Source organism: Manis javanica, chromosome 9, assembly GCF_040802235.1.
Source record: "Manis javanica isolate MJ-LG chromosome 9, MJ_LKY, whole genome shotgun sequence".
Taxonomy (NCBI): Eukaryota; Metazoa; Chordata; class Mammalia; order Pholidota; family Manidae; genus Manis; species Manis javanica.
This window is the reverse complement of record NC_133164.1, coordinates 60,572,181-60,599,304: the sequence shown is the minus strand read 5'-3', so window position 1 is coordinate 60,599,304 and position 27,124 is coordinate 60,572,181. Positions and strand designations below refer to the sequence as shown.

General features: G+C 42.8%; 1 protein-coding gene across 28 annotated transcripts in view; it reads right to left on the bottom strand.

Moving 5' to 3' along the window:
- Nucleotides 1-27,124, bottom strand: part of LDLRAD4 (low density lipoprotein receptor class A domain containing 4) — a 524,574-nt gene that overhangs the window by 297,290 nt on the left and 200,160 nt on the right. The window lies entirely within an intron of this gene.

Below are 27,124 nucleotides of genomic sequence, written 5' to 3'. Positions count from 1 at the left end.
TCCAATCTGCCTTTCTTCTGTCCTCTTCCATGTCTGGTTTGTTCCTTTTGGAAAGTGCTGACTTTTTAAGCCCTTCATGTGCATTTTGTAAGCTTTTCCAAGGCACCAAGAATGAAACTACACAGAGAGGGCATCTACCAACCCCTCCCAACATCTTGATAAATCTAAGCACTCCTCTACACCACAGGAGGTACTGGAACAGAACCACCAACACTTTACAGGCTAATAAAAATTGATCAGCAATACAGAAGCCAATGCTCTCTACACAAATGAAAATTGTGCATAATTTCAGTTGCTTGCATTAGGAAAAGTTTCCTAAATGTCCTTTGCTTATAAGATGCTCCAGACCAGCTCCAAACAGGGAATATCTAAATTTTGATTAAGTAGGTTTATCTTGTTTGCTCATGTTCATTCTGTGAAAAAATATATTCCTTTAGGGAAAAGAAATCTTTTCATTTTATAATTTTTTACAACTCAATATCTGACCTCAGATGGTGAGATACTCCAATAATATTTTTCTTAGATATTCACAAAGAAAAGTCTGTGTTGTCTGCAACAGACTTGGGAGGAGAGAGACACATAGTGAGCACCTGACAGGCACCTCCCCAACACCTGAGGCCTGCAAGGCTCTAACCAGAGGCTCATTGCTCAGTTTAATGTAGGTGCAAGTGTGAGTTACACACACACACACAGGGCTGTTTAGCAATATGTTCCTTAGCAGAAAGACTCCTTATTGCCTGAATATGCCCATATGATAAAATTTAGTGGGAGAAGTCCCACTTACCTCTGGAGAGAGGAAGAGATTCCCTCTTATTGCCTGCAGAGCAGACATCAGTACAGACCCATCCTACCTCCTCTTAGAACTCAAACTTCTACTCAAGCACCATTTTTTCTCATTTAAGGGGACCAGAAGAAGAAACAATATATAATGTACCACATACTATCCTAGGATAATCAGAGATTCTAGGACTACCTTAGAGAAATTATAGGTGCTCATTTAAGAGCTAAGTGATAATCTCTAGGTCAGCCTTTCAAGAATGACTTGGAATTCAACTGGGAAAGCCGTCATTTAAGACATGCCGAATTCTGGAAACTGAACTTACTTAGCTCTGTCAGTTAGCATTGGTGGAACAATTTAACCTGATCACAGAAATCCAAGGAGATGAGCATTTCAGCAGATGTCTGAAGTACATGACACAAAATGGTACTGTCTGAGGTTGGTCCCCAGAGATGTCACCAGTAGTAATCAGTCTGAGAGTGTGACAAACGAGCTCTCGGTGGAACACTTACAAACAATAATGAACACTACATCTGTGAGAGGCCCCAGCATGCCCAGCCATTGGATGAGTAGTGCCTGACTCCACATGTACTAGGGAAGCCCTGATAGAGTTTCACATCTTCCTGGAAGGCTAGATGAGGCAGAGCCGCGCAAGTGCAACTGTTCTGAAGAGCAGCTGTTGAAGAAGGCAGAGAATTCAGGGGAAAGGCTGCCTGGTATTTAACTAATGGACTACACAAGCCCTGCCCCTGTGTGTTCTGGAGGCCTCCAGCCAAGCAGAAAGAGCTCATTAAACTAATTTCCGCTGCCTTGGTAACAAAAGGCTGTGCGTGTGCTCTTACACAGTAAATGCAAATGAGTGCTATTCATAGGGGAAAGCACTACAGACAGGTACTGCGTGTCCCGCCCAGCCGCCCAGGCAACAGTAGAGACATGCCCTCTGCAGCTTTACAAGCCCAGTGTGATGGGAAGCAGTCTCCCTCAGCACCTGAGTCCATGCGTTTGAGTCTGTTGTTGAGTTTACTCCACTATAGAAGCACTTAGCAGTCACGGAAATTCTCTCATTCTACAAAGCATATTCAACCCATCAGTGTACTCCTCAGTATCCTTGATGTCAAGCGAAACCTGTCTGTCTTACATGTCCTCCACGAGATTGGGACAAGAGCATTCTTGCCATGCCAACAAAGAAAACTGCAGAGCTCTGGCAGCAAGAAGAAATGTAAACCACCAGATACGGAACCTGAAATCATGGTTCATGTTCCCCTCACTTGCCAAAATTAGCTACACAGTGTCTATGAAGCCTTTCATAATCTAAGTACACCACAGACCTCGCCAGCCTGACAGGCGACTTTCTGTGCATTTAAAATAGCGTCTTCTTTCAGTTCCTTTTTCCTTCTCAAAATCTAGTCCTTGTTTATACCCTTCCCCTTTGGGGTCGACATGTAGAACTGGCTCACTATGACCCCTGCTCTGCAGTAGAGCCTGCAGCCCGTTTCTTCAGAGAGGCCCAGGCCTTCTGCTTCCACACCCCTGGGAGGCCAGCAGGGAGGCCCAGGCAGGAGGGAAGCGAAAGCAGAGGACAGGAGAGGATTTTACCAGAATGAACATAGCCCTGTTCTCCACCTCCGGGTCTAGTGAAGTCAATTAGTTCCCCCAACAGCAAGAATGAGGATTCGACTTTGTTCCTCACAGGAGAGCAAGCTGTTGCTGCTTTATACTAAAATACTCTCTCTAGGCCAGTGTTCACCAAATATTCAAAAGGAAGCATGCAATCATCAAAACTAAATTTTGTTCATTTTGACTTAGAACCTAAATATACTCATAAATGCATCTGAAATGGAAAAATATCCATATGTGAACACACAGGACTACCATTAAAGAGCAAAGAGCTGCCTGTTTCTTGAGCTGATTGGCTGGACGAAATGATAGGATGGGGGTGGGTGCTGAGAGCAGCTCCCATCAGGTGACAAACACAACAGTCAGGGGCTCTGCAATCCCCCTTGCATTGACACAGCTGTGGGGTGCTGTGCTCAGAAAGATGAGCCCAGCTTTGGGGTCAAACAGATGGGCCTCTGAATGACAGTTCTGCTGAGCAGTCCACCACACACTACTCAGGCAGTAACACAACCTCTCTGAGCCTTGGTCTCTTCATCTGTCAAATGGGACATTACTATAACTATAAGGCAGCAATGATGACTAAATGAAAAAACACATGAAATGCATGTGCACAGCAGCATCTCACAGGCCCTCAATAAAAGGTTACAGCAGAAATGGGAGCAGGGAAGAAGGAAGGGATGACACTGCCTGTGGTTGTCAGACCCTGGGAGATGTGTGGAAGGTATGTTCAACTGACCAGGCATAAGAACAGCAAAAGAAAGATGGGGAGGGAAAAGGAAAAAGAGAGCATTTTGTTGGGGCCCACCAAACTCCACTCCAGGACTGACCACTCAGAGTTAAAACTCCAGGGCCTGTTAGATTAGAATTTAATACTCTCATTTTCAAATAATTACTTCAGTAGGTTTACCTCGGGTGCATTTCACTTTTTCCTTACCACAGGTCAAAATTCCCCCATCTAACTCAGACATATATCCATTCTGCCCCGGCTAACCTGGCCCCCCTGTCACCCCACTAGATTCCCACCCCAACATACAGAGGAGTCAATATTCACTGCACACCCACTAACTGTAGGGATTCCCCACATCAGAAAAATCACTCCTATTGAAATGACTCAACTCCACTTCCTTTGAATAAAAACATGTTATTATGTTCAATAAAACCATACAAGAAATAATAGCTAGAGATGACATTTAAATAACTTATACAAACACCTAAAAATGGCTTCCTGGAAGAAAAGGAAATGATTGGCATTTTCAAGGATATTTTAAGAGCTCCATCTTTTCTTGTCCTTCTCCCCCACCCGCCTTCCCCCACAAATGAGTCATGGCCACATTCTCATTGCAGCACAGGCTCCTGGCCTAGAGGTAAACTTGGGTAAAAGAGGATTTTGTAGTGAGGACAGAGGCTGCCATTGAAATTTAAAAGCAGTGTAGTTACTTTACTACCATCCCTTTCCCTCTAGGTTCCCATGGAAACAGACCTCAAATCGCCAAAAACAGGGTAAAGATAGCACCATGCCCAGTTTTCCTGCAATCTGTTTCCATGGGAACTGGAAGAGAAGAGAATGGAGGCTGGGTAGCCAGACTGCCTGCAAATCTCCATTCCTGTCAGCTGGAGATGCGGCCCAGGCCCTGCAGGCTTCCATACACTCTTCAGAGATGACATGTCCACTCTAAACATGTCTCTAAACATGATGGAAGTTTAGAGAACTGGAGGCTCACAGCAGGCTAGAATGTGTACCCAAAGCAGCTGCAAACCTCCAGACCCACACTCAGCAGGATAACTCACCTTCTGAAGCATCCCTTCACTGACCAGCAGTGACCCGTTGCAGACCAGGGTTCCCACGTCAGGCTGGGCAGAAGGATCAGCCCAGACAGAGGGATTCAACCTCGGGGGCTGGGACCAAATTCTGTAGTTTTTATTCTTTTTTTTTTTTTTGAGAGGGCATCTCTCATATTTATTGATCAAATGGTTGTTAACAACAATAAAATTTTGTATAGGGGGTCAATGCTCAATGCACAATCATTAATCCATCTCAAGCCTAATTCTCGTCAGTCTCCAATCTTCTGAAGCATAACGAACAAGTTCTTACATGGTGAACGAATTCTTACATAGTGAATAAGTTCTTACATGGTGAACAGTACAAGGGCATTTATCACAGAAACTTTCGGTTTTGATCACGCATTATGAATTATAAACAATCAGGTCAGATATGAATATTCATTTGATTTTTATACTTGATTTATATGTGGATCCCACATTTCTCCCTTTATTATTATTATTATTTTTATTTTTAATAAATGCTGAAGTGGTAGGTAGATGCAAGATAAAGGTAGAAAACATAGTTTAGTGTTGTAAGAGAGCAATTGTAGATGATCAGGTGTGTGCCTGTAGACTATGTGTTAATCCAAGCTAGACAAGGGCCTTAAAACATCCACGGATGCAGATTTCTCTCAAAACAGGGGGGGGTGAGGTTCTAAGCCTCACCACTGTTGATCCCCAATTTCTCACCTGATGGCCCCCCTGCGACTGTGCCTGTCTTAGGTTGTTCCTCCCTTGAGGAATCTTACCTGTCTCTGGCAAAGATAATTCTTATGCTTGGCCATGCTAGGAAACCAGTGACGGAGACCAGAGTTTCCCAAAGTCTAAGGTGCTTGTGGATCCTATGGGGACCCTGGTAAAATGCAGATTGTGGTTCAGCAAATCTGGTGCAGGGCCTGAGATTCTGCATTTCTAACCAGTCCCCAGGGCAAGTGACGCTGCTAGTCTTTGGACCACATCTAAGTAGCAAGGATTAACTCCAGTGAGTTTGACTCTAAAACCTTCTCCATAGACCAAAGATGGAGACAGTGCCCTTCCTGCAATAGCAGCTTATTCCCATCTTCAGCTGCCAGTCCCACCCAAGCCAGCCTTCACTTGTGCCCCAGCTAGCCTCGGTCCTCTCATCCTTTAGCTCAGCATCTGGCTCATTGCTGGACACATACACACTCACTAAGCTTCCTTTGACACAAGAATTACAGCCTGTAACATTTTCCTCCTTCTCTGCTAATCCTCCACCCAACCTGGACAGGAAGTTACAATACAAAGCAGCAAGGTGACCAGATAAGAGAACAGAGAATTCCTAAGCCAACAAACAGCTCACAGGTAAGGACTCTTGAGCTGGTAAGGACTGTTAACAGGTGAACACATCTTTGTGGTATACAAAGATAAATATTTTATATATTTATATATTATGCATTACATATTGTATATATACAGTGTATACATGAGTATGTGTACGTGTGGAGATAGATATAGATGGAAACAAAACATATCGATCAATAATGATGAATTAACACATGGCACTGGAGAAAAAATTCACACATACTAAGTTCATCTCTAAGGGGATGACAAAATCACACCCAAAATCTGCTTGTGAGTTATAATACATATTAAAAACAGCAGATATTACAAATGATGAAGCCATTGTTGTTGTATTTTTAAAAAACCTTCATCTAGTAAGCTCTTGGTAACAATGCACAGGTGCGCCCAGTCATCCTGCCTAAACAGCATTCTCTCCTGTGCTGAACCTGTGTACGCCCGAGGTCCCAGGGTGACAGAAACTGAACAAGCCATTGTCAGGAGATGACATGAGCCTGTTTTTGAGGGGATTCAGTGGGATTAAAGGACAGGAGAGCCTGGCTCCTGGGTCCTTCCCTCTGAGCAAGAGAGTAAATCTCATCTTCTCAGCCCATGATAGGGCAAGCCCACCCTTCCAGCCCAGTTCCACACCCACAGGGGAAACCCTGCCTGTTTCTTCCTAAGGACAAAGGAAAATACAGTATCCAAGACAACAAGAAAGAACAGGAGCTGCCCCAGTAGTAAGTCCTGACAAACTCCTGGCACAGGTAAAGACTCATTAATATTTTCAATCCAATATGTAAACTTGTTAGAGCCTGGAAACTATGCTCACTGCTGTAACAGATTTGCCCATGAAAATTCAGAGCACTTAGGAAACCTTGTCAACCCCTCCCAGATTTCACAATAAAAATATTTCAGATGGAAAGGAAGAGGGGTTGTCAAGGAAGGCACATGCCTACACTCTCATTTTGCATGCCACCAGCAGCATGATTGATCAGCAGGGCTAAGGGCACCCCAGAGTTTCCAACCCTGCCCCAAATGTGAACCTTACTGCCAATCCCCACCCTTGTCCCATGGCATACCTCACTTCTTGCTGTATCTGCTGTCTTAGTACCTCTGTGTCTCTCAAGTGAGGTGGGAGATGAGAAGGGGACACATGATTTTCAGGGCTGTCATCCTGTCACACTCAGGGCCAAGCTCTGCCCTTTCCAGTCTGGCCTCCTGGTAACCAGCTCTTGAAGCAGCCTCCACACTCCTCAGCATGGACTCCCCAGAACACAGAACTTCAAACAGTCATATACTTCATCTTGTAGAAGACCTTAGGCTTATTTTTCAAATCCTGATGCACATTTTGAATAATATTTCAAAATAAGAATTGATATGTATATTTCTTTATACTGTAATATTGCTTCACATCTATTATGAGGCTGGTCTTTCCCCACAGCTAAGTAGGTTTCCCATCTCTCCTTTACAGACAGGTAGGAACAGAGTCAGAAATGCTAAAGGAGTTGCTGTAACAAAATCCAACTTACAGAAGCTCTTCCCATGATAAATACAGTCTCTTTGCTTTGTACCAACTTGGCTTCTCCAGGCAAACATGGCCAAGACCTGCAGGCCCCTCATGATCTCCACACCAAAAAAGAATAAGAAAAGGTGCCCCTTCCTCTGCCTGGGGGGACTCAAGCTCCAAGGAGATGTTTCCTGTGACCATATCTATCTATAAGCTGTGTGGCCAGATACAGCACCTATGACAACAAACAGGTGACAAGAAATACAACCAAAGAAAGGAAGCCGAACACTTTGTACTCCATCTCACCCAACTATAATAACTCAGGAGGTGTAAAAACACAGGACACACACACAAAATTAAACTGTAAAATAAAGTCCCAGCAATTTGCTAGACAAACAAATTCAAGTTTAAAAAGAAGCAAGCAAGAGGAGAATCAGGCTTGGCTGGTTAGGAGTGATGACCACTCAGTCCTGGGCTCTTGCCACCCTCCACGTGACCATGGATAACTTTTCCAACTTCTCTAGTTCCAAGTTTCCTCACAGGTAAAGGGAGCAATGGAACTAGAAGCCTATCAGACCCCGAATAGCCAAAGCAATCCTGAGAAGGAAAGATAAAGTTGGGGGGATTACACTCCCTGACTTCAAGCTCTACTACAAAGTCACAGTAATCAAGACAATTTGGTACTGGCACAAGAACAGACCCATAGATCAATGGAACAGAATAGAGAGCCCAGATATAAACCCAGGCATATATGGTCAATTAATACAATAAAGGAGCCATGGATATACAATGGGGAAATGACAGCCTCTTCAACAGCTGGTGTTGGCAAAACTGGACAGCTACATGTAAGAGAATGAAACTGGATTACTGTCTAACCCTGTACACAAAAGTAAACTCAAAATGGATCAAAGGCTTGAATGTAAGTCATGAAACCATAAAACTCTTAGAAGAAAACATAGGCAAAAATCTCTTCAATATAAACCTGAGCAACTTTTTCCTGAACACATCTCCTCAGGCAAGGGAAACAAAATAAAAAATGAACAAATGGGACTACATCATGCTAAAAACCTTCTGTACAGCAAAGGACACTATCAGTAGAACAAAAAGGCATCCTATGGTATGGGAGAGTATGTTTGTAAATGACATATCTGATAAGGGGTTAACATCCAAAATACATAAAGAACTCATACACCTCAACACACAAAAAGCAAATAACCCTATTAAAAAATGGGCAGAGGATATGAACAATTCTCCAAACAAGAAATTCAGATGGCCAACAGGCACATGAAAAGATGCTCCACATCGTTAATTACCAGAGAAATGCAAATTAAAACCACAATAAGATATCACCTCATGCCAGTTAGGGTGGCCAACACAGAAAAGAATAGGAACAACAAATGCTGGCAAGGATGCAGAGAAGGGAACCCTTCTAAACTGCTGGTGGGAATGTAAAATAGTTCAACCATTGTGGAAAGAAGTATGGAGGTTCCCCAAAACCTAAAAATAGAAATATCATTTGACCCAAGAACTTCACTTCTAGGAATTTACCCTAAGAATGCAGGAGCCCAGTCTCAAAAAGACATATGCACCCCTATGTTTATTGCAGCACTATTTACAATAGCCAAGAAATGGAAGCAACCTAAGTGTCCATCAGTAGATGAATGGATAAAGATGTGGTACATATACACAATGGAGTATTATTCAGCCATGAGAAGAAAACAAATCCTAACACTTGCAACAACATGGGTGGAGCTAGAGGACATTATGCTCAGTGAAATAAGCCAGGTAGAGAAAGACAAGTGCCAAATGATTTCACTTATCTGTGGAGTGTAAGAACAAAGCAAAACCTGAAGGAGCAAAACAGCAGCAGACTCACAGAACCCAAGAATGGACTAACAGTTACCAAAGGGAAAGGGACTGGGGATGGTGGGTGGGAAGGGAGGAAGAAGGAGAATAAGGGGCATTATGATTAGCATACATAATGTAAGGGGGGGCACAGGGAAGGCAGTATAGCACAGAGAAGACACGTAGTGATTCTATACCATCTTACTACACTGATGGACAGTGATTGTAATAGGGTATGTGGTGGGGATTGATAATGGAGGGAATCTAGTAATCACAATGTTGCTCATGTAATTGTATATTAATGATACCAAAATAAAAAAAAGAAGCCTATCAGAGTCCTTTCCTCCCCACAATGTATGAAAGAAGGAATTCATGAATGCCACAAATTAAGTTCCTTCTCAGTAGTTTCTACAAACTTCAAACAGGTGCTAGGTAGGAGCACCTTCCAAACTTTAGGTGTTCCTCAACAACCTGGTGCCAAAAATAGGTGCCTAGAGAAGTAATAAAAATGAGAATGTACCTAGAGAAATAATATAAATGAAGTGAATCATGTGAGTGCCGTGGAAGCATCTAGAAGAGTGCCTGGTACACAGAGGGTTCTCATCTACCTGGTGGGACAGATGGACCACAGATAGATGGCAGATGGATAAAACAACAAGAGTTGCTTAATGAGGAAAAACTGTTTTATATTCATGTTTTTAAAACTTGTTCAATTTAAATATGATTTTTAAAGTTAAGTTCTGTTGCAGGCTGGACTACTGAACTGAATGTAGCCACAACTGAAAGGGGTCCAGGCCAGGAGGTAGCACCTTTACATGGCTGGTCCTACCACATCATCCCCCATCCCACTGCAGTGCCTGTAGGAGCCCGGTAGGCTACTGTAGCCTGGTAACCTACCAGGGCATCCCACATCAGGTTTAGACCCTCTCTGGCCCCTCCCAGTATGTTTGTCTTCTCTCTTTCTTTGCTTCTTCCTCCTCAGCAACTCGCTTAGTGTTGATGTCCCCGAAGTCCCATCTCAGGCCCTCATCTTCTCCCTCTAGAGCCTCATCCTCACAACCATCTACATGCTGAGGACCTCCACATCTGTGACTCTGGCTCAGAAAACTTTCCTTAAGCTCTATATCTACTTACTGGGTAGTCTCACTCACATATTCCCTAAATATACCCAATTTTAAGACATCAAAAACAAATTTGTCCTCCAAAACCTGTCTTTTCTTTTTACACTCCCTAGATCAAAACAGAAGGTGTGGTCAACCCAGACCCCCAAGCTTCTCACCTGTACTCTCAGCTACCCACATGCCCACTGACCCCTTCAGGCTACTTTGCTTACATGGCCACAGTTTGTTTCTAGAGCAATGCTCTATTCAGGGCTTTCCTAGATGGAAACTGATTGTGGTTCCCCAATGCCTGTGGTGTAATGTGTAATTCCTCTACAGTCTGACCTTTCCAGACTATTGGCCTGCCCTCCACTCAGGGCCCTGCAGTCAGCCACAGTGGGCTTGCTATCTGCCCATCAACCTACCAGGCTCCTTCTATCCCAAGGAATGGCCCACACAGGTCTAGGCCTGAGACACATTTCACTCCCTCCCTGCCTGCTACTTCCTGTGTATCCAGGAAATGCCCTCCTCTGCCAGACACTCCCCCTTACCACCAGCTATCTACACCCCAATACAGAGCTCTCACACACACAATGCACTGGTTCTCAGAGTGTGTGGATCAAAAGCTCTGGGTGGTTTATTTAAAACTAAGATTCCAAGTTCCATCTTCACACACTGTGATTCAGTGGGGCTGGAGCAGGTTACAATACCTTCCTGCATACATCCAAAAGACTTTAACATCAATGCAAACAGGACTACTCCATAGGCACTAATGGTCAGAAAAAGTCTGTAGAATCTAAAATATGGCTTCCACTCATTGACAGGACACAAATCTTAATAATTAAGAACATGCAAAACTGAAATGAACTGTTGTATGAGGCAATAGGCTCTCTATCACTGCAGTTGTTGGACAAAGTCTGAAGAGCCACGTGTCAAGGATATTGATATCCATCAGATTGAATGAACCACATCAGATAGCCAAGAAATGCCCCTTACCATTGAATGATTTTACAAAAATAGTAATTTCGCATGGGTTAACCCTTGTTGAATCTTGCTCAGAGATCTGCTGTCAACACTGACCACAGGGACACGGCATAAAGGATGAATGGTTCTCTCAGATACCAACCATAAAGATTCAGCTATGACCCAGATTCCCACAGAAACTGTTTATAGACAGAACGTCAGGAGCCAAAAATTCATCAATTTTACCTTAAAAATGGAACTTGAATCTTAAGTATTCCTACTATTTGAAGCAAGGAGCTGTGAAGGATTTTTGGATTTGAGAGGGATTAAACCAAAAAAAGAATTCAGATGTTTAAGACCAAACAACCCTCATATTTATTCAGAAGTATTTTCTTCTCATGTTGAAGTTTTTTATATGAAATAAACATATTACAGAACCTGACCTCTAAGAGCTTATAAAATGGTAAATCTAGGGGTAAAGAAATATTGATCTTCAAAACTCAAATATTTAATTTAGCTGAACCTACAAAAAGCTTCATTTTTCCACAAAAAGACCTGTGAATAATTCCCTTAGCTGTCTTCAGGGACACAATGTGAGAAAAGAAACCATGCTCTGGATTACTCTCTCTCGTTAAGTAACCAGGATCTCTTACAGAAGACTCATTCATTCTGAAGTAAACACATAATTTACTATGAGTTCAAAACTTACAGAAATAAATATTTACTTTGAATTTCAAATAATCAGTGTATCTTCATGGTCAAAGAAGTAATAAAACCCAGCTAAGAAATCTTTGTGATGTTAAGACAGGCAGCCTTTCGAACAAAATGATTCAATCTAATGGGCTTTTATAGGAAGCATATTTCAAAATCAAATCAATTTACTCTTATGACATTTTCCCATGTCTAGATACAAACTGGGTGTTAGAAAAAGAAACTGTCAGTGAAAGGGATTCACATGCACAGGTAGTCTTTAAAGAGACACTGTTGAATTTTTCTTAAGAGTAAATGGTGGAGAAGGCTCTTTATAATGAATTTCACCACTTTATACAGAGCACTACAAATATTGACAATTAGCATTTCTGTAACAGTGATTACTGAATTAAAAGCAGCCTGACTTTGTGCTAGAATTTATGTCTCGTTTCCCACAACCCAGCTTCCATTCTCAAGTGGCATTAGTGAAGACATCTGTGGAGAAAGAAGTTTTCCAGTATCTAGAAGACAACAGTACCCAGCTTTAGCTAACAGAGCTTTCTATTTTAGTAACTCTGGTAGAAACAACACTTGAGATAAAAAGCAAAAGATTGATGCTAGAGTTCCAAGCGTGCCACCATGCAGGAGATCTTTCCAAGGAAAAAGAACAAACAAAGCAATACTAACATGCTTCCCCAAATGACTCCTATCTACATTCATCTTTCCCTTCTTATCTCCTTTGCACCCACTGCCTGCATGATACCATGAGCAGGTTTTCTAACTACTTATACTGTATAACTCACATGCTGTGGATTTCTTGCCTCCCCAAACAGACTGCAAGCTGCTCATAGACAAGGACACTGCCCTATGTTCCTAGCACCCACTCCCTCAGAGCACATCACATACTTCAAACACATAGTTGGTATTCTTTCAAACATGCAGTTTAATACTGTCCGTCTGCTGGGTTGCTTTGATTCCTTCCTTCTTTTCTCCAATGAGAAATTATTGAAAGACTTCTGCACATATGATACTATGCAAAGAATCATCATCTCTTGGTGAGCAGGAAAGAGAACAAAGTGCCTCCATTGAGGGTTTTTTAATTGGCTTGCTATGTGCTCCTGCACAAAAATAATCAAATAATACCTGTCATTAAAAAACATTTTTAAAAAGGGGGAAATAATGTTCACCATGGGAAAGAATGGAAAATTCAGAGAAGTAAATAAAAAATGAATACTAACAATCCATTACCAAAGCTAACCAGTATTAATATCTTGGCGTGTATTCTTCAGATCAGTTAACAATGTGTATATAATAAAAAAAAAATAGTATCCTATCACAAAGACTATTGCATAATATTTTCACTTAATATATATAAAAACTCTATGTTAATCATTCTTTGAAAGAGAACATTTACATGACCTGAGTGTATTTGAGGACAATCTTTTAAAATTCAGAGTAATACTTATGTTCACTCCCAGCTCATAACAAGATCCAGTCTAGAAGAGAGGCAGCAGAACATGCACAGTACATGGAACTATTTGGACACTGTAAGGCTGGAGGCACTGGAGGGAGCGGTGAGCACGTTGGACACTGCTGACATGCCAAAGTCCTCGGCTGCTGCCCCCTCCCAACCTGAAAGAGGTGCCTTGGGCTAGTCAATCCTCGCCCCGCTGTAAATCTATGCTCTACCTCCCCCTACCTTCTTTAAAAACTTGCTGCCTGCCCTACTGGGCGCGACTTCTCCCGTCTGTGACTAATCAGACCAGAGAACATCACCCAGGATTGCGCCCTATTAAACTTTTGGCCCCTTTGTAGCCTCCTTGCCTGGTCATTCGGCTCAATTTTACCTTACAGCTGGTGCCGAAACCCGGGACAGAGATGAGGTGCGGAGCTGCAGCTGGCCATTGGCAGCTCTCACCCCTCCTTCCCCAACCCAGGACTTCTGCCAGCTCAGACAGCAATTTGGTGAGTCCCTCCTTTCCCCTGGTCTGTTTTCCCAGTCCTGTCTCCACCTGGTTCAAAATTGTAGCTACATCCAGCTTCTCTGGGCATTAAGCCTGTCCTGGTCCCGAGATAGAGGAGACATCCTCATCCAGGCTCCTAGATCTCTGGGGAAGTGCCAGGCACTTCCCTGTCTCCTCCTAACTTGAGCGAGTTTGGGATGCTGGGCTCGCCAGTTTAGGGGCTCTGGGAAATGGGTAACAGACATGGGGAACCAGTCCTCTAAATTGGAGGCTCAGAACCCTCTGCGGGGTCTCATATCCAATCTGACAACCCTAGATATAGTGGAGGAGATCCATACACAGAAACTGGTTTGACTCTGTTCTCAGACTTGGCCCCAGTATCCTCTAGAGAATCAATCTCACTGGCCCTCGGAGAGAACATTTGATTTTAGCCTCCTCACCGACCTAACTAATTTCTGTTGCCAAACTGGGAAGTATTCTGAAGTCTCTTATGTCCAAGCCTTTTGGACATTGTGCTCCCACCCAGACCTTTATGTTAAGTGTTCAACAACTCAGGTTCTCCTGGCCCGATCTCCAGTTAAAGATTGTCAGTCGCTTACTCTGCCCAGTCCTTTTTCCTTTTCAGATCTGCTGGAAGACCTTGGTCTCCCGCCTCTCTCAGCTCACTACCCGACCCCTCTCTGCCACCATCTTTAAGTTCTTTGTCCTCCATCGTGTCACTGCCATCTTCAGGTCCTTCGTTCCCAGCCACGCCGCCTTCCTGCTCCTCTCCTCTTCCGGTGTCTGCACCTCCCCCTCCCCCTCTCCTTCCACCTTCCCCGCCCTCTTCCCCCACTGGAACAGGTTCCTCCCGCCCTCCAGTTCTGGAAGCCACGGACAAGACTCCTCCCAGCACAGACCTCCCTCCTTTCTCTCCTGACTCTACACCCCTCCCCACACCCACCGTTTTGTAAGTGGCCTGGCATGGTTGTTGGGAGTGGGTGAGCTGGGCGTAGCAAGTGAACATCTTAGTGATTGTGTATTGCCCTGTGTGTGCCTGCAGCCTGAAAATTTTTGTGGTGACCTAGAATCTTGAAGTTTTGCTAAATTAAGTCGACATATTTTGTGCTTGGAGATTATGCTGTAAAGCACATGGTGTCAGGAATTATAAAATGTGTTCATGAATTTGTTAATCTAAAGAATGCTAGTGCAATGGTTTACAATAGCTCACTTATCAGAGTTCACTGAAAATTGAAGTTCCTAATAGTTTTGAGGCCTAATTAAAGCTACTTAAAGAAGAAAATATCTCTACTTGCTGAAAAGATGTGTGTTTTAATAAGAGAAAGTATAAAGAATGGACATTCATTTTGTTGAGGGTAAAAGAGGGTAATTGTTCTAAAGTACAGCTATTTATTTAAGAGAGAGAACACTGAATGTAAAAAGAAAGTTGTAGAAAGGTTGTGGAAGAATTTAATATGATCATGCTATATAAAATTAAAGCAAATGAGTCTCAGTATCAAGTACACAGTAAAATTAGAATTTTGTTTTCAGTTAAAAAGACAAAGTTTTCTTAACTGTTAGTCTGCTCTTAATATTGAAAGATTACAATGAGTTCTCTAATTGTTTTATCAAAACAGTTTCTCATGCTTAAAGTCTCAATGAGTTGTCTGAGTATTTAAGATAATGAGATCTTAATATGAAAAAACTAAAAGCTAAGCTTTGCCTGTATTTGCCTTTAAAATCTTTTATTGTCATTATAGTTAAATAGATAAGTATTGTTTCATAGTAACTTATGATTCTATTTAGACAAATGCCTTAAAAAACTTTAACAGCTTCCCAAAATCAAATTCAAAAAGGTGCTTTTACCTCTAGTTAACACCGATATTTTCCAGAGAGCCCTTGGAACATGTTAGAGGAATTGTTTTCTCGTTAGAGAAAATATTTGGCCAATTTGGTTTATTTATCTGATATAAAATTACCTGCTTAATTACCTAGAAAGCACTGTCAAAGGGAATGATGCTAAACTTTATTACTAAATGTTTTGTGTTACAGAAATATCCGAATTTCCTTATGTCAACTGTCTTACAGTAAGCTCTCATCAGATCTTTAACCATTGTCATTTGTAAGTCTTTTGTCATTTATAGTCACTGTTTTATTACTCCTAAACTAGTAAAGAACTACATTTCACCAGAACAAGTATTAGTTACATAAGACATAGGTTAAAAAGGCAGAAGAGGAAAAACACGGAGCCAAGATGGCGGCGTGAGTAGAGCAGTGGAAATCTCCTCCCAAAAACACATAGAGCTATGAAAATATAACAAAGAAAAATCTTCCTAAAATAGAGACCACAGGACACAGGACAACATCCAGACCACATCCACACCTGCAAGAACCCAGCGCCTTGTGAAGGGGGTAAGATACAAGCCCCAGCCCGGCGGGACCCGAGCGCCCCTCCCCCCGGCTCCCGGCGGGTGGAGAGAAACCGGAGCGGTTTTTTTTTTTTTTTTTTTTTGGCGAGCGCTTTTTGGAAGCCTTAGAGGGACGGGCCCCCGTTGCTGGGGAGGCAGGGTGGCGGGACCGGTGAGGAGGTGCCTGGGAACGGCGCCGGAGGACAAAGAATATCCTGCGTTTCTCCCTGCGAGACCTGGGGGCGGGTGCCTGAGACCGGTGCCTGAGGACGGAGGAGGTCGCGCGTTTTTCCCCTTTTTTTTTTTTTCTCTTTTTGGCGAGCGCTTTTTGGAAGCCTTGAAGGGACGGGGACCCCAGTGCTAGGGAGGCACGGTGGCGGGACTGGTGAGCGGGTGGCTGGGACCGGCGCCTGAGGACAAAGAATATCCCCCGTTTTTCCCTGCGGGACCGGTGGGCGGGTGCCTGAGACCGGCACTTGAGAACAGAGGAAATCGCGCGTTTTTCCCCCTTTTTTTTTTCTCTTTTCTGTGAGTGCTTTTTGGAAGCCTAAAAGGGACAGGGACCCCGGTGCTAGGGAGGCAGGGCGGCGGGACTGGTGAGCGGGTGCCTGGGACCGGCACCTGAGGACAAAGAATATCCCCCATTTTTCCCTGTGGGACCGGTGGGTGGGTGCCTGAGACCAGCACCTGAGGACGGAAGAAATCGCGCGTTTTTCCCCTTTTTTTTCTCTCTTTTTGCCGAGTGCTTTTTGGAAGCCTTGAAGGGACAGGGACCCCGGTGCTAGGGAGGCAGGGCGGCGGGACTGGTGAGCGGGTGCGTGGGACCAGTGCCTGGGGACAAAGAATATTGAGCGTTCCTTCCCTGCGGGACCGGTGGGTGGGTGCTTTTTGGAAGCCTTGAAAGGACAGGGACCCTGGTGCTAGGGAGACAGGGCAGCAGGACCAGTGAGCGGGTGCCTGGGACCGGCACCTGAGGACAAAAAAAAAAAAAAAAAAAAATCGCTTGTTTTTCCCCTATTTTTCCTTTTTTTTTTCTCTTTCTTTCTGTTCCCTCTCTCATTGTTGCTGCTGTTGTTTTGGTTTGGAGAGTGCTTTTTGGAAATCTTAAAGGGGCAGGACAGGTCACTTAGACCAGAAGCAGGGAATCTGGGGATCTCTGGGCACTCTAACCCCCTGGGCAGCAGGGAGCACAGAGGCCCCTTACGGAGATAAATAGTCTCCTGGCTGCTCCCCCTCCAACGGGGCTCCACCATTTTGGAGGAACAGCCCCAGCCAGGCTAAGCCCACAGCAACAGCGGAGATAAACCCCAAAGCAACTAGGCAGGAAGCAGAAGCCCTGTCTGCGCACAGCTGCCCAGCACAAGCCACTAGAGGTCGCTATTCTCCCAGGAAAAGGCTACAAACCAACAAGAAGGGAAGCTCTTCCAGCGGTCACTTGTACCAGCTCTGCAAACTATCTCTATCACCATGAAAAGGCAAAACTACAGGCAGACAAAGATCACAGAGACAACACCTGAGAAGGAGACAGACCTAACTAGTCCTCCTGAAAAAGAATTCAAAATAAAAATCATGAACATGCTGACAGAGATGCAGCAAAAAAAATGCAAGAGCAATGGGATGAGATGCAGAGAAAAATGCAAGAGCAGTGGGATGAAGTCCGGAAGGAGATCACAGATGTCAGGAAAGAGATCACAGAAGTGAAACAATCCCTGGAAGGATTTATAAGCAGAATGGATAAGATGCAAGAGGCCATTGAAGGAATAGAAGCCAGAGAACAGGAACGTATAGAAGCTGACATAGAGAGAGATAAAAGGATCTCCAGGAATGAAACAACACTAAGAGAAATATGTGACCAATACAAAAGGAAAAACATTCGTATTATAGGGATACCAGAAGAGGAAGAAAGAGGAAAAGGGATAGAAAGTGTCTTTGAAGAAATAATTGCTGAAAACTTCCCCAAACTGGGGGAGGAAATAATCGAACAGACCATGGAATTATACAGAACCCCCAACAGAAAGGATCCAAGGAGGACAACACCAAGACACATAATAATTAAAATGGCAAAGATCAAGGACAAGGAAAGAGTTTTAAAGGCAGCTAGAGAGAAAAAGGTCACCTATAAAGGAAAACCAATCAGGCTAACATCAGACTTCTCAACAGAAACCCTACAGGCCAGAAGAGAATGGCATGATATACTTAATGCAATGAAACAGAAGGGCCTTGAACCAAGGATACTGTATCCAGCACGACTATCATTTAAATATGATGGTGGGATCAAACAATTCCCAGACATGCAAAAGCTGAGGGAATTTGCTTCCCACAAACCACCTCTACAGGGCATCCTACAGGGACTGCTCTAGATGGGAGCACCCCTAAAAAGAGCACAGAACAAAACACACAACATATGAAGAATGGAGGAGGAGGAATAAGAAGGGAGAGAAGAAAAGACTCTCCAGACAGTGTATATAATAGCTCAATAAGCGAGCTAAGTTAGGCAGTAAGATACTAAAGAAGCTAACCTTGAACCTTTGGTAACCACGAATCTAAAGCCTGCAATGGCAATAAGTACATATCTTTCAATAGTCACCCTAAATGTAAATGGACTTAATGCACCAATCAAAAGACATAGAGTAATAGAATGGATAAAAAAGCAAGACCCATCTATATGCTGCTTACAAGAAACTCACCTTAAACCCAAAGATAAGCATAGACTAAAAGTCAAGGGATGGAAAAACATATTTCAGGCAAACAACAGTGAGAAGAAAGCAGGGGTTGCAGTACTAATATCAGACAAAATAGACTTCAAAACAAAGAAAGTAACAAGAGATAAAGAAGGCCACTACATAATGATAAAGGGCTTAGTCCAACAAGAGGATATAACCATTCTAAATATATATGCACCCAATACAGGAGCACCAGCATATGTGAAGCAAATACTAACAGAACTAAAGAGGGAAATAGACTGCAATGCATTCATTGTAGGAGACTTCAACACACCACTCACCCCAAAGGATAGATCCACCGGGCAGAAAATAAGTAAAGACACACAGGCACTGAACAACACACTAGAACAGATGGACCTAATAGACACCTATAGAACTTTACATCCAAAAGCAACAGGATATACATTCTTCTCAAGTGCACATGGAACATTCTCCAGAATAGACCACATACTAGCTCACAAAAAGAGCCTCAGTAAATTCCACAATATTGAAATTCTACCAACCAATTTTTCAGACCACAAAGGTATAAAAGTAGAAATAAATTCTACAAAGAAAACAAAAAGGCTCACAAACACATGGAGGCTTAACAACATGCTACTAAATAATCAATGGATCAATGAACAAATCAAAATAGAGATCAAGGAATATATAGAAACAAATGACAACAACAACACTAAGCCCCAACTTCTGTGGGATGCAGCGAAAGCAGTCTTAAGAGGAAAGTATATAGCAATCCAGGCACACTTGAAGAAGGAAGAACAATCCCAAATGAATAGTCTAACATCACAATTATTAAAACTGGAAAAAGAAGAACAAATGAGGCCTAAAGTCAGCAGAAGGAGGGACATAATAAAGATCAGAGAAGAAATAAACAAAATTGAGAAGAATAAAACAATAGCAAAAATCAACGAAACCAAGAGCTGGTTCTTTGAGAAAATAAACAAAATAGATAAGCCTCTAGCCCAACTTATTAAGAGAAAAAGAGAGTCAACACAAATCAACATAATCAGAAATGAGAATGGAAAAATCACGACAGACTCCACAGAAATACAAAGAATTATTAAAGACTACTATGAAAACCTATATGCCAACAAGCTGGAAAACCTAGAAGAAATGGACAACTTCCTAGAAAAATACAACCTTCCAAGACTGACCAAGGAAGAAACACAAAAGTTAAACAAACCAATTACAAGCAAAGAAATTGAAACAGTAATCAAAAAACTACCCAAGAACAAAACCCCGGGGCCGGACGGATTTACCTCGGAATTTTATCAGATACACAGAGAAGACATAATACCCATTCTCCTTAAAGTGTTCCACAAAATAGAAGAAGAGGGAATACTCCCAAACTCATTCTATGAAGCCAACATCACCCTAATACCAAAACCAGGAAAAGACCCCACCAAAAAAGAAAATTACAGACCAATATCCCTGATGAATGTAGATGCAAAAATACTCAATAAAATATTAGCAAACAGAATTCAACAGTATATCAAAAGGATCATACACCATGACCAAGTGGGGTTCATCCCAGGGATGCAAGGATGGTACAACATTCGAAAATCCATCAACATCATCCACCACATCAACAAAAAGAAAGACAAAAACCACATGATCATCTCCATAGATGCTGAAAAAGCATTTGACAAAATTCAACATCCATTCATGATAAAAACTCTCAGCAAAATGGGAATAGAGGGCAAGTACCTCAACATAATAAAGGCCATATATGATAAACCCACAGCCAGCATTATACTGAACAGCGAGAAGCTGAAAGCATTTCCACTGAGATCGGGAACCAGACAGGGATGCCCACTCTCCCCACTGTTATTTAACATAGTACTGGAGGTCCTAGCCACGGCAATCAGACAAAACAAAGAAATACAAGGAATCCAGATTGGTAAAGAAGAAGTTAAACTGTCACTATTTGCAGATGATATGATACTGTACATAAAAAACCCTAAAGACTCCACTCCAAAACTACTAGAACTGATATCGGAATACAGCAAAGTTGCAGGATACAAAATCAACACACAGAAATCTGTAGCTTTCCTATACACTAACAACGAATCAATAGAAAGAGAAATCAGGAAAACAATTCCATTCACCATTGCATCAAAAAGAATAAAATACCTAGGAATAAACCTAACCAAGGAAGTGAAAGACTTATACTCTGAAAACTACAAGTCACTCTTAAGAGAAATTAAAGGGGACACTAATAAATGGAAACTCATCCCATGCTCATGGCTAGGAAGAATTAATATCGTCAAAATGGCCATCCTGCCGAAAGCAATATACAAATTTGATGCAATCCCTCTCAAATTACCAGCAACATTCTTCAATGAATTGGAACAAATAATTCAAAAATTCATATGGAAACACCAAAGACCCCGAATAGCCAAAGCAATCCTGAAAAAGAAGAATAAAGTAGGGGGGATCTCACTCCCCAACTTCAAGCTCTACTACAAAGCCATAGTAATCAAGACAATTTGGTACTGGCACAAGAACAGAGCCACAGACCAGTGGAACAGATTAGAGACCCCAGAAATTAACCCAAACATATATGGTCAATTAATATTTGATAAAGGAGCCATGGACATACAATGGCAAAATGACAGTCTCTTCAACAGATGGTGCTGGCAAAACTGGACAGCTACATGTAGGAGAATGAAACTGGACCATTGTCTAACCCCATATACAAAGGTAAACTCAAAATGGATCAAAGACCTGAATGTAAGTCACGAAACCATTAAACTCTTGGAAAAAAACATAGGCAAAAACCTCTTAGACATAAACATGAGTGATCTCTTCTTGAACATATCTCCCCGGGCAAGGAAAACAACAGCAAAAATGAGCAAGTGGGACTACATTAAGCTGAAAAGCTTCTGTACAGCGAAAGACACCATCAATAGAACAAAAAGGAACCCTACAGTATGGGAGAATATATTTGAAAATGACAGATCTGATAAAGGCTTGACGTCCAGAATATATAAAGAGCTCACACGCCTCAACAAACAAAAAACAAATAACCCAATTAAAAAATGGGCAGAGGAACTGAACAGACAGTTCTCCAAAAAAGAAATACAGATGGCCAAGAGACACATGAAAAGATGCTCCACATCGCTAATTATCAGAGAAATGCAAATTAAAACTACAATGAGGTATCACCTCACACCAGTAAGGATAGCTGCCATCCAAAAGACAAACAACAACAAATGTTGGCGAGGCTGTGGAGAAAGGGGAACCCTCCTACACTGCTGGTGGGAATGTAAATTAGTTCAACCATTGTGGAAAGCAGTATGGAGGTTCATCAAAATGCTCAAAACAGACCTACCATTTGACCCAGGAATTCCACTCCTAGGAATTTACCCTAAGAACGCAGCAATCAAGTTTGAGAAAGACAGATGCACTCCTATGTTTATCGCAGCACTATTTACAATAGCCAAGAATTGGAAGCAACCTAAATGTCCATCTGTAGATGAATGGATAAAGAAGATGTGGTACATATACACAATGGAATACTACTCAGCCATAAGAAGTGGAAAAATCCAACCATTTGCAGCAACATGGATGGAGCTGGAGAGTATTATGCTCAGTGAAATAAGCCAAGCGGAGAAAGAGAAATACCAAATGATTTCACTCATCTGAGGAGTATAGGAACAAAGGAAAAACTGAAGGAACAAAACAGCAGCAGAATTACAGAACCCAAAAATGGACTAACAGGTACCAAAGGGAAAGGAACTGGGGAGGATGGGTGGGCAGGGAGGGATAACGGGGTGGAAGAAGAAAGGGCGTATTAAGATTAGCATGCATGGGGGGGAGGGAGAAAGGGGAGGGTGGGCTGCACAACACAGAGAGGACAAGTAGTGACTCTACCACATTTTGCTAAGCTGATGGACAGTAACCGTAATGTGGTTGTTAGGGGGGACCTGATATAGGGGAGAGCATAGTAAACATAGTATTCTTCAGGTAAGTGTAGATTAAAAATTTAAAAAAAAAAAAAAAGAAAGAAAGAAAAGGGGGATTACTCCTTAACAGGATAAAACTATTGGTAAATCAAAGATCAACGCATGCTTTAAATATCCTTAATGTTGATCACTTAAAGGGTGTCAGATGATCAGCTATGGAGGTACTCTTTTCTGATAATATTCCTTTCTCTTAATTAAAAAAAAAAAAAAAAGCAGTTACTGTGTGCTGACCTCCAATGAGTTCTGCACAGTGGTATAGAGGGCATGTCAAAGTGTGGGCAAAGGGTCTGTTTGTTTCTACGCAGAAGATCAAGGCCTAGCTTGGATACCCAGAAAATGAACTAAGATACGATATGAGGAGGAGCTTCCGGCATCAGCACTCTCTGGAGGACTCGTGCCGGGGGATGATCATCAAAAAGCCTCCACAGGGATCCGGACGATGCTGCGGTTGTGGCTGCATCCAGCCCACCGTCTCCTGGACTTGCCATAAGAAGGAGGAGGGAGATGTCTAGGCTGGCATGTGCATACAGTGAGACAACGAATTTGACTGGATCTGTACTGTTGGAACTCAACCAGGAGTTGGGAGGGGTGCAAGTTGTAGCACCCCAAAATCTCATGACTATAGACTATCTATGGTTAAAAGAACATATGGGATGTGAACAGATCCCAGAAATGGGCTGCTTTAATTTGTCTGATGGTTCAAGTACAGTTGGAAAATATCCATCATATCATAGATAAATTTTCACAAATGCCTAGGGTGCCTAAATGGTTTTCTTGGCTTCACTGGAGATGGCTGGTAATTATAGATTTGCTTTGTTTATGTCATCGTATTCCTATTATGTTAATATGTGTGTGCAAATTAGTTAGTAGTTTAAAACCTATACATACTTAAGGTACTATAGAAGAAGATATGTCAAAGAAATAATCAATCCTCCCAAGTTTCCTTCATATGCTACATCTATAGCTTTTCTTCTTCCTTCCTAATTACAAACCTTAAATAGAATTCGTGCCTCATATCGAATTTACTGAGTATCATAATTCCTCCAGGTGGTAAAGATACCTCGAGACAAGTGCTGGGCATAGAAGCCACAGGGCATAAATCTGCAAAGAAGTTAAAAGCTAACCTTTGCAAACAATATGGCTTCTCTCTCACTTACCAACTTTACATTTCCCTGTATGGCCCCGGAAGATGACTGGTTAGCCAGAGACGGGTAAGATTCCTCAAGGGAGGAACAACCTAAGACAGGCACAGTCGCAGGGGGGCCATCAGGTGAGAATTTGGGGATCAACAGAGGTGAGGCTCAGAACCTCACCCCCCCTGCTTTGAGAGAAATCTTCTGCATCCGTGGATGTCTTGCTGCCCTTGTCTAGCCTGGATTAATACTTAGTCCATAGGCACACACCTGATCATCTGATCATCTACATTTGCCTTCTTACAGCACTAAACTATGTTTTCTACCTTTATCTTGCATCTACCTACCACTTCAGCATTTTATTAAAAATAAAAATAATAATAATAATAGGAGAAATGTGGGATCAACATATAAATCAAGTACAAAAATCAAATGAATATTCATATTTGACCTGATGGTTTATAGGTCATATTGCATGATCAAAACCGAAAGTTTCTGTGATGAATGCCCTTGTACTGTTCACCATGTAAGAATTTATTCACTCTGTAAGAATTCGTTCACCATGTAAGAACTTGTTCGTTATGCTTCAGAAGATTGGAGACTGACGAGAATTAGGCTTGAGATGGATTAATGATTGTACATTGAGCATTGACCCCCCTATACTGAATTTTATTGTTGTTAACAACCATTTGATCAATAAATATGAGAGATGCCCTCTCAAAAAAAAAAAAAAGGCAGAAGAGGGACCCCAAACTCCACTCCGTGACCTGGTAACCATGGCCTTTAAAGTCTTCAATACCCGAGATGAAGAACATGAGAGGAGGGCAGTGTCCCAAACCTGAGCCTTCACGGTGGCCCTGCAGCCGGCAGGACAGGGGTCTCATCAAACTAAAGACAGGTCCAGAGCTCGTGAGCCTCTGGGACCCTGCTTCCGGTGTGGCCAAGGAGGCCATTGGGCAAAGAGATGCCCCAATCCAACCAACAAGCCGACTAAACCCTGCCAGTTTGCAGTAAGAGAGGTCATTGGAAAGTAGAGTGCCCAGTTGGGGAAAGTCATCCCCCCATAACAGAGTCTCATGGGAGGCAGGTCCCCCTGAAGGACTCCCCTCCGGACCTGCTGGGCCTACTCGAAGACTGAAGATGCCTAGACTCAAACACCTCTATCACCCTTGCCGAGCCCAGGGCCACGCTGTAGGTAGCGGGTAAGTCCATCTCCTTTTTGGTAAACATGGGAGCTGCCTACTCTGTTTCACCTTCCTTTCACGGGCATTTACATCCTTCCCAGGTCTCGGTTGTGGGTGTCACAGGAACCCCCTCTAAGCCTCTAGAGACAGGTCTGGTAGCCTACACGTTTGAAAGCCATCTCTTACCGACTTATTTCTAGTCATCCCATCCTGTCCCATCCCTTTATTAGGGAGATATCTCCTCTCCAAGCTTAGTGCCTCTCTCTCCCTGCCTCTTAGTCATCCCCAACTGAGCTCACTCATCGTCTTAGCCAATACAAGTTGTAGCCCTGAGCCCTCCACAGACCCTCCTGTACTGTCAACGAGCGTTAACCCAATAGTCTGAGACACCTCTACTCCTGGAGTGTTGAGCCATCATGCTCCAGTCCTCATCCGCCTCAAAGACCCATCCTCCTCTCCTTCTAGACCCCAATTTCCTATTTCCCACACCCATTGCAAGAGCATCCAACCTATCATTAACCATCTTCTTTCCCAAAGGCTTCTGGTACCAACTAATTCTCCCTGTAACACTCCAATCCTTCCAGTCAAGAAGTTATCGGGGGCCTACCAGCTTGTTGAAGACCTGCGGATAATCAACGAAGCTGTAGTCCCTCTTCACCCGGTCATCCCTAACCCTTATACTCTCTTATCTCAAGTTCCCCAGGACACCTCTCCTACCTACCTACCTTCTCACTCCTAAGAAAGATAACCCCTTGTCCCGCCCAATGCTCGTCTTTCCATTCTTTCATCCAGGCTGCCGGCTACGAACAAGCCTCACAGTCTGTCTCTCATCATCTGGACAACAGTACTAGATGGGGCAAAACCTGGGGGGGTCATGCTAGATATCCTGTCCAGAGAGACAAAGAACATATCTACTAGAACCTCCAGCCACCAACAGAGAGGTCGGACAGTAGAAGTACACAAGACCATGTGGGTACATCAGTACTCGCCCCTACCCTCCAAGCCTCCTCTGGCCTCCCACCAGCCTCAACCGTACCCGCGCCACCCGTCCTCAGCCGGAAGTAGCCAGATCAAGTCAGCGCCCATTATAATCAAAAGGCTGGAATGTTAGGCTGGAGGCACCAGAGGGAGGGGTGAGCATGTTGGACACTGATGACGTGCCAAAGTCCCCAGCTGCTGCCCCCTCCCAACCTGAAAAAGGTGCCTTAGTCTAGCCAATCCTCGTGCCGCTGTAAATCTATGTTCTGCCTCCCCTATCTTCTTTAAAACCTTGCTGCCTGCCCTGCTGGACGTGACTTCTCTGGCCTGTGACTAATCAGACTGGTGAACATCGCCCGGGATTGCGCCCTATTAAACTTTTGGCTCCTTTGTAATCTCCTCGCCTGGTCATTTCGGCTCAATTTTACCTTACAGAGTCTCTTAATACTGACAAGTGCTCTAGTGCTGTTAATCTGGCAATTAAAATGTTTCACATTTTTAAAATGAGACTTATGAAGACTTTAGGTACCTTTAAAACCACAATCAACATTTATTTTATTTTTATTACAGTACTACTCCTGACACTACATATTTTATCATGGAAATGAGAACTACTACTACCACTGTCAGCTGTCAAAACACTTCCTTCAAGCCAAGGTCATAAGCGAACACTATCTCGAAGACAACATGATAGTTAAAAATGCAAAACTGTCCTCAGAGCTGACTCCTAGACTCCTCTGACACGATGCATAACAGGTTTTGTTCTGTTTAAACAAAGCTCTTTTTGGCACTGGAATAATTAAACCACATGGGCACACTTGAGAAACCTGCATTTAAATTTCTAGCATCATTTTCCTCTGGTGTAGTCCTAAAGACTTTCATTAAGGGAAGAAACTTGCAGCCTTCCCCCCCAACCTACACACATTCTCTATTCTTCTTACTTTCAAGCCTTTCTGCCAGTTGGCATTTTTATGATTAACCTGATAACTACCGCACATATAACTAGTTAGAGACATAATTACTTTTTCCCAAAAAAATGAGGCAGGCTCTCATATCTCATACAAATAAAAAAATAGCAATGTTTTCCCAACTAAGCTCTTCTCTGAAGGCATGAAAGTATCCAACAGGCTTATATCCAGTGATGTGCAAACTTCTCATGTAGTT